Source organism: Marmota flaviventris, chromosome 15, assembly GCF_047511675.1.
Source record: "Marmota flaviventris isolate mMarFla1 chromosome 15, mMarFla1.hap1, whole genome shotgun sequence".
Classification (NCBI taxonomy): Eukaryota; Metazoa; Chordata; class Mammalia; order Rodentia; family Sciuridae; genus Marmota; species Marmota flaviventris.
Window position 1 is genome coordinate 39,163,051 of NC_092512.1, and position 9,473 is coordinate 39,172,523.

Here is a 9,473-nt window from a genome sequence, read left to right on the forward strand (position 1 = left end):
TGGGTGAGTGGTTACCCAAATCTTACTGGCAGGTTCTGCATGAATTCAGTTTCTCATTCTAGCAGTTCATACTGCCTGGGATAACACATAAAGCCTTCCATGATCGAATCCCTTCATCTCAATTCAATCTTGATACTTCCACCATTCCAATGACTCTGTTCCACTCTCCAGCAATATTGAACAACCCCAGTTCCCCAAATAGATCATATGCTATTTTACACCTCTATGCTTTCGCATAATTATTTTCTCTGCCTGGGTTACAACTGCAAAAACTACTCTTCTTTTCAAAACCCAGAAGCACTGCTTCTTGACCCACCTAAGAAGAAATAATCTAAGCCTAACCCTTACCACATCCTGGCTGTCCAACCTACTCTGTAACCAGAGCTACCATGTACAATCAATAGCATCAACTGAATTCTCAATTTCTTCCTTGACAACTGACCTACTTGCAAAGTGCAAATTCTGTGTTATATTGCATCAAGAAGGGGCACTTGATGGCACCACTATGGCCATAATCCTGTGAGCTGTGTTAGGATAGCATGACACCTTTGCTTCAGTGTGATCCCCAGTTCATCCTTTATGTTTACCACTAAATTTTCTGTGTGTAGACCCTGAGGGCAATGACTTCCTTTACCTATTCATTCATGTACTGAATAAATCCTCAACAAATACTTGCTGAGCCCTACCATGCACTGAGTGGTACTCTGGCTTATCTTTGCATACCCCTTGCTGATCACAGCAATGGAACATAGCAAGTGCTCAGGACTGGGTGGTAAACAGAATGCGGTTATTGAGAATGGCTACATAACCCATTCCTGGCATTGTAGAATTGCCCTCTGGTGCAGCATATGACATCATTCTGGGCTTTCACTCATGCTCACAGGTGGGGTTTCTTCACTGTGAGGGAAAGCCATGACGTCTTCCCACTTTCTCCTACGCCAGAACCCCTCACTATATTCTGGCTGCCCAGCCTGACTCTGTATCCAGAGCTGCCATATGCAATCAAGACAATCACCTGAAAGCTTCTTCCTTGGCAACTGACCTACTTTCATAGTACAAATTCTGTGTCACATTGCCCCAAGAAGGGGCTCTTGATGGCACCACTATGGCCAGAGTCCTGTGAGCTTTTCTAGGTAGGGCAGCATGATATAAAAACAGTGGATAATAGGAAGCAGGTGTTGGCAATAGCCTTCAGGGGCAGGGCGAAGAGAGAGAACCTAAGGGCGGAACCTAGAATTCAGTAACCCACTATGCCATATACTGTTACAGAGTGGGAGCTGTCTTTGGATGTGCTTGCTATTTATGTTTTTATTCTTGGTTGTTCAGACTCCAGATGTTCTGGTCCCTTCCTCTGTCAATTCCCTCTGCCCTGTCAGCCTGGTCTTTTTTCCTGACAGCCCAGAAAAACACCTCACTGAGGTAAGCCATTTGTCCCCAACCTGATCTGTGATTTTTGCACCTCACAGTGGCTATTCACCATAGACCAGTACTTCAAAAACAATTATTTCAATTAGTTATTTGTCATATAGGAGGGTTTTTTTTTCTGTGTTTGACATATATTTTTGCCACATCTTTAAAAAAATACATTAAGTCCATCCTAATATCAGGTGGTACACTTCACTTTTTTCGATGAATTTTATAATATCAAAATATGCTTCTAATTTTTTAATACCTAAATTTTAAAAAAATATTAGCTAGAACGTTTGTGCTAAAAATGACTTAGCACAGAATCTTTAGTAGAATGTCCTGAGGACCCAGCATCTAGTTTTAAGTTGCTTTCTATACAATCGTTTTCTTTATAAAACTTGGTGTCTCTTTTTGGATCAGTTGAGGAATGTTGGGGATCCTCTGTCCTGCGCTCTGGGCCATAGCATGTACTGTGGACAGGCTAAGATCACAAGTTCTTGGGCAGGCAGTGCAAAGTTCTGCTCCCAGTGGACATCCACCCACCACCACTTCCTAAACGGTGTGTTTTCTCATCCAACCTGACTGGACTCTGATTTGTCCTTTGATGTGTTATTTTATTCAGTCAGAAATTCCTACATGGAGATTGTGTCTTGGTGATGCTTTCTACTGTTTGATGGCATCTCTAAGGAAAAAAATCACATCACAGTCTAGTTTGGAAAGTCATTGAGCCATTCACTTACAGGTTTGAGTTTCCAAATCCCAAATGTGTGAGAAGTTAGTCACTGGACATTTGGGGAGATATAGTGCATGCTGGTAGTCCTGAAATCAAGCTCCTTTCAGGAAGTTGACATTTTTCGGTGTGATTATCCAAATGCATATGAGATCCCATGGCGGCATTGCATCCTGTTCCTCACCCTAAACAAAGTGAAAAACAGACAAGAGCTCAGACTGTATCTTAAAATATGCTTGCAGTGACTTTCCATTTCTTACAGTGAAATTCATATGTGAGGTAGTATAAAAGCTCTTGAAGTCAGAAAAAAAAAACTATTTGAAACCTTAACTCCAACTTTTTACATGAGTGACCCTGAGCATATTGTTTAGCACACCCTCACTCAGATTATTCACCCATAAAAGGAAGATAATGCTATTGACCTCAAAGGGCTGTTGAGAAGTCTCAAAGAGACGATGGATGTAGTTAAGTGCTTAGCATGGTGCCTGGTAGACAGGACTCCGTAAACAGCAGGGAAGTCAAGAAATGAAAACCGACCAGGCTTTTGAGAGGTTTGGAATATTGCAGAGATTTTCTAGTTCAATTTATGCCTTAAGATTTCTTCTCTTGCTTGGTGCCTCTTCATACTGCTCTCACAGGTCAGTTGCTGGGGAAACCATGACTCGCACCACATCCATGTGCAGTGGGACATTGGTTCGAGGGCACTGGACTACTGTATGCCAGCATCTTGCTTTATTATTGCCCAGCTCTTTCTGTGGAGCCTTTCTGCTTTATGGTGGAGTAAACTGAGGCTCAGAGCAGTTACTTTACTTGTCTAGGGTCACATGCGAGATATGTAACCCAGGATTCTATGGTTTCCACACCCAAGCACTTTGTCCAGGGTTTTCCATTTTTGCTTCACTTACCAACATTGTAATCATTTAGAAACTTCTGGGGTGGGCAGAAAAGCAGACTGGAAAGGTAGGGGCAGAACTCACTGTTCTCTAAATCTAGCTCAAAGATTTTTCCAGAGATTTGGGTTCTGTTTGGGGTAACATTGAAGAAGTTTGCTCAAATTACTAGCAACTGAAAAATAGGTATTTATAATAGTTTTGTATTTCAGTCACATGAGCAATTATCACTTTAAGCAGGACTCATGGACCACATGCAGTGAAAGACGCCCAGTAATGGGGCAATAATTACTAAGGTCATGAGACTCACTTTGGGGCAAAGCTGACTTGGAGGGTCTTGTCACTGGTAGAGCATGGGATGCCAGTCAATTGAGGCAGAGGCACCTTGGATCAAGTTCAAGCCTGTTTGCATTAAAACAATGTCAATTACACTGAGAAAATTTGGGAACCAGAAAGATAAATACTGACAGCTTTGGAAGAGCTGATTCAGGAAATCCAGTTTCTGATAGCTGCAGAGGGTGCAAGTGACAGAAGATTCCCTAGGAGAGCTGTTGGCCAGCATTTATCTCAGGAGAGAGGAAGGAGGTCAAGTGATTGGCTTGACTTGTCTCGGGGTCATGAATCTGCCTCTTTCTAAAAGAGGAGGGGAAGTTTAAAAATTAGAAATAAACAAAGTAGCAAGAAAAACTTGAAGTTTACCAAAAGCCAGCCTTGGAATAGTGTCTGAAAAGAAGTGTGGGTGTTTATTGTGGCGGGAAACTAAATTGAAGTGAAAAAAATGAGATAATAAGCAAACAGGAGGGAACAATCTTGTCTGACAAAGACCTGAAAGGACATGCTGAGCCACATCTGTTTTCCACACTATTACCAAAGTGACCAGGTTTCAAGGTACGAACCTGTAAGAGTGAAAAGAAAGATTTTGTTTCTTCTAGGCACCAGGCCCAAGGGAGTGTGGGGCATACAGGTGGACCCAAAGAGATGAAAGTTATCCTAGCTTGGATTTTTGTCAGATAACCCTGAGACAAAATTTGAATGCCAATAGTCCTCATGCTGAGTACCATGTGGGTAGATATGAAGATAGAGGGTTTTCTCCTTCCTGAGGGTGGAGCTGGACATGGGAGAAAAAGTTTGCTATGTTAAAAAAAAAAAATGAAGCTGATTTTGTTGGCATAGAAAGTTCCACCGATTAGGGAAGACAGAATCTCTGAGTTCCTGTTAAGTGATCTAGTAGCCAGACTGTTTTTCAAATGAATTCTTGGGCCAGTATAAACTTCTGCGAGACCAATTCTGCCATTCCTGCCTCCACCCAATCCTCAAAAAGAACAAGCCCAGCCAACGCCTGTTCTGATACTAGCTGAGTATTTTGGAGGCATGCAGGGAGTCAGTCTTAAGCAGGATTAGGGTGTCTCCCTTCAGCAAACATGCCCGCTCATCCACCAAGTCTCCAAGTGGGCTCTCCTGCATATCTATTTGCAACCTCTCATCCCTATCAGTAGGGTTTTGATTTTGGCTGTGACCCGGGGGCTAACAAACTCCTCTGAACTCAGGACATCAGCTCAGCCCAGGGACCTGAGTTATGGAAGGCTAAATAATGGCCCCCAAAGAAATCAGGCCCTGATTCCTGGAACATGTAAATGTTACCTTTTATGGAGAAATGAACTTCATGAGATGCGATTTAGTTAAGGATCTTGAGATAAGGAGACTATCCTGGTTTCTCCAGGTAGATCTTAAACACCATCACAGATGTCCTTTCGTAAAGGAGGCAGATCAGACACACACAGGGAGGTGGAGGCAGAGACTGACATGAGCAGCCATAAGCCCAAGAATGCCAATGTCTACCAGAAAGGGAAGGTCAAGGTGGTCCTCAGCAGACCCAGAAGACAGAGCCATCTCTTAGACATCTTTGTATCCCATATCAGTCAGTGTCCGATCAGGAAAACGGAAATGTACCAGAGATATCAAATGGGAAGAGTTCACTTTGGGGAATTGATTTGGAAATCTGAAAAGCAAAAAGGGAAGGGGGAGGGAAGTCAGAGGTTAGTAACCACAGAGAGCTGCTATCCTTCCTCAGGTGAGGGGGTGAAAGGGCAAATGGCACCTGCTGAGCATTCACATTTACTGGACTACAGAGGCAGCTGCCGTGGTGGGGATCACGCTATTGTGCTATTGTCTCACTGTGTTGATGGCTATGGTGGCCACAACCACTACTGCTGCCATTGCTGAGCCTAGAACCTGGAAAACATGGCTTATCTCTGCATTTGGAGGTGATCTTTAAGGAAAATGTCTGCAATTGAGGTGAAGAGGGAGTGAGACTAACAGTGTAACCATGTTTACAAAGCTCTGAGGGTTTGTGTATATTAATGAGTGTATGTGATTTTTTTTACCACGTACTACCCAGATTCCGTTGCGGCCTCATTTGATGCTCCTTTGTCTACCATCCTCTTGCACACGACTTGGGATGTGAAAGTCACTCCATTTATCATTTGTAACTACTTGTAGCCATCTTCCCATCTAGATTGCCAGTTCCATGACCATGTCCCCAACTCCTTTCTCTTGAATCCCCTGCATTTCTCACTGAGTGGCTACTCAAGGTGCTGTGTTGATTGTCCACCCAGTGGGGACTTCAAGAGAGGCTCTTTTCCCTTAGAGAACATATGCAGAGAACCACAGGGCCTCCTGGGAGTGCCTGGCTCAAAAGAAGAAAGTGAGATTTTGCTTAGCGATGGTTGATTATCCAAGTTCTCACAGAGAGAAGGTGATGAGACGAGAAAACCAGAGTTCAGGAGAAATAAAATCCAGGCGACACATGCTCCTTTCTGGAGAAATGGTTTGGTATCTGTTGGTGCAGCAGCAGCAGCCAGAAGCTGCCCATCATCCATTTCTCCTTTTAACTGTTATTTATAGCTTGCGGCCAAGATTCCACAAGCTCATCTTCGTTCCCAAAGGCAAGAGAAGTGAGATAGATTGGCAGGTTACTTTCATCTGTACAGGATTGGTATGTTTTGTCCCCGCGCCCCGTGGGAGTGGGCATTCTAAGAGCAACTACCACCCTCCCAGACAGGAATCCCCAGGGTTTGGAGTGTCGACTCTCCCTGTGAAGCTGTTCTCTCTCTGCCCTGGCTGAAAGGGACAGATCGATTCCTAACCCAGAGGGGTTAAGCTCTAATGATGAGAGTTAATGAATGGTACTGTCAGATCTTACTGATGGCCACAGCTTGAGCTACCTCATTTTCATATGCATGTTGACCTTGTCCCTGGCAATTGCATTTAGCAGTCTTTGCAAATCTAACCTTGAGATGCCCACAAGGCATATACCTTTCTAAAAAAACAAAAACAAAAACAAAAAACAGATAATCTTCTATGAGAAGGATACAAAGTGCATTTTATCTTGCGTGCCCACTTGAGTCAATGATTGGTGGTGCTGTGTTGAGAAGGATTCTGAAGTGCTGAAATCACTTATGAGCATCAGAGGGCTTAGAAATTCCTTTATAAGAAATATGCTAACAACCAAAGGCCTAATCATATGCATTTGAAGGGTCCAGTGGGAGGAATTCTGCTGCTTCTCTGGAATGTAAAAGGAGCAATGGTTATTCCTTTCTTCTTTTTTTGCTAATAGCTACATTTCCATTCCCATCATACTTGCCTATCAGCAGACATGATGTATTTCACGGTATCATAAAATGTTAGAGCTCGATGATTCTTTTGAGAGCATTTAGTCTAAGCATCTTGTTTTACAGAAAGTGAAAGTGAGGCCATGGGAGGCTGCTTTTCCAAAGGTCAAACAGCTCATTAGTACAGGTCTTCTCACTCTCATTTATCTTCTTTTTGGACCCTTGGCTTCTGAGGCAGAAAATCTGTCATTGCCTCGTCCCTCTGCTAGTAAAAATGTGGGGTTGTGTAGGATAGGAGCAGGGCATGTCCCGATCAGTCAGGACACTGCCTTGGAGCCACGGAGCCTGGTTCTCAATTGCCAGTTGAGTAATGGTGAGTAGGGGGCTTAGCCCTGCTGAGCCTTGGCTTCCGCTCCAGTAAACTGGGGATGGGGACTGAGAGGAGTCAGTGAGGTAGTGAATGTAGAGTGTGGAACCTGGGGCCTGTTTTAGCCAGAGTTTCTTACCATTATCTGTAGAATGATCTGCCTGGACTCAGTGATTCCTTCCAGTTCTGAGAATGTGTGATGTGGGATATCAGGTCCTAACACACAGAATTGTCTTTGAACTGCCTTGGACTGGGTTGGCATTTTTATCAAGATTGTTCTATCAAATGAGATGACGGATAGAAAGTAATTTGGGCTCATAATAAAGAACGACTCATTGTTTAATGTCAGATAACCCATTTATCTTCATCATTATTACTACCCCTATTCATAACAGTCAAGGTATATTCTGTGAAATGGCCCTGATTCCAATGACAAGTTCAAAATCCACCAAGGACTCTGGAATTCATAATTCCTCTTTTTTTTTTTTTTAAATCAAACTTTATATTCTGACTTTTGTCTTTAAACTGACTCTTCTCAACAAGGTGGTGCTTTTAGTCTGATCTTTAAATCTTGTTATAGTTTTAGTTCGAATTAAACATTTATTTTCTTTTTACTAGCATCTTATTTCTGGGCTTGCATGAAGAACATGCTCCAAAGAAAGAGTGTCCACCTACAAGTCCCCTGCTTCTGCCAGGGAGGTTTGGTGTGGAGGGGATGGTGTGGAGGGACCCTCCAGCGAGAACTCTTGGGTGGACTGGAAGGCAGTTGCTTGCTGCAGGGCAGGAGTGGGAACTGAACTTGCTCAAGGCATCATTTCTTGTCCTGGAAGGCCCTGCAGTCTCTCAAGCCAAGGCTCAGATATTTCCTGCAAATGTGGATTTGTTTCCTCTTTCCCTTTCCAGCTTAAATATTTGTGAAGACTTGGTCTGTGTGAGAACTAATCATTTATGCCCTAAATGGGAGTCTACATGTTTCAGTTTCAATATTAATTTATGATGGTTGATTATTATTCTATGAGCTGTCCCCACTCCTTCCTGCTGCCCTGCCCTTCTGAATGACTTATTATTATCTTATTTCCTTCCCAAAACCCCCAGAAGGCAAAATCTTGTCAAAAATATTTCTGTATGTGGAAGCCTACAGGCTTGTTTCTTGGAGTCAAAGAATGAGAGATGCTTTGAAATCTGGTTTTGCATCCCCACCCCACCTGCTCCCAGTTTCATCAGAGGTAAGGAACCAAAGCTGGCACAGAACCACAGGCCAGAGGGCACTCAGGAGCTGTTCCTGTGCAAGTGTCCTGAGGCTATTTCTGTGAGCTTCTCTTACCCTTCCCCTAGCTCCTCCTGTTTGCTTCCTCAGGTGGGAGGAATTAAAATCCTGAGGCTATGCGACTTCCTTTTCCTCTTTGTATCTTGTTTTCCAACTGTGGGTCACTATCTTGCCCTTTTGTGGAGGTCAGAAATGGAGGCCTTGTGTTGTGTACGTGGATGTCTACACAGCACATGAATGGTGACCACATTTGGGAATGATGCAGGGGAAGGAGCCCAAGGAAGCCAAGCACTCGCCCAGCCAAGAAGACAGGTAAGTAGGCAAATCCTAATTGGGTGCATTAAGTACCACAAGGAGAGGGAGCAACTGATAGATGTGCTTCTGTATGCTGCTCTGGCAGGGGAAGGTTAGATCTTGTCCTTCAGAACCTTCCTCTGAGCTATTCACGTCAGTCACTTAACTGGAAAGAGATTAAAAGTGAAGACTTAGACCTACAGGAAGGCAGAGTGGAGATGCCTGAGAGGTCATCCTTCGGGCTCATTGTACAGAACAGGAAAGTGAGGCTGATGGTGGGTGACTTGACCAAGGTCAGTCAGGACTTTTCAGTGCCAAAGCCCAGGCAGAAAGCAGGAAGCCAAAGGCAGCGAAAGTTAAGCTGAGAGCCTTGCTCTTAAAATCTATCATGTAAGGTAACGAAGACAAAGTTGGTATCACTTGGCTGCTTAGAGAAACCCATGAGGTGGGTCAGATTTTGGTTTTTCTCACCAATTCTTCCATCTGTGGCAAGTCCAGTGAGGCCACTTGGAATGTGGGCAGCTCCACTTACAGAGAATATACGAAATGCAGCAGCAGCTCCTGCTTTTTCTCTGTGACAATGCAGTGTCCCGAATGCTGACATCTGGTTCTGTCAGGTCTGGTCATTCCTTCCCTTGTTTAAAGAGCATCTTTAAAATAATTTGAATCCTAGTTAAAAAAAAAAGAATAATATAAAAGTAAAAAAGACGAAGTAACTCAAACCAATAACTCAAACCATACATTATTTCCAATTCAGAGTCCTGGTCTGCCTTGCCCACTCTGGCTTCCTCTCACCAGTGTGGCTTTATTCTATCTAAGACTAAAGTTTTCATTTAAATACATTAATTTTGGTCCAGTGGGTTATCTAGTTCATTGCGTGAGAAATTACATCCCCCATCTTTAACAG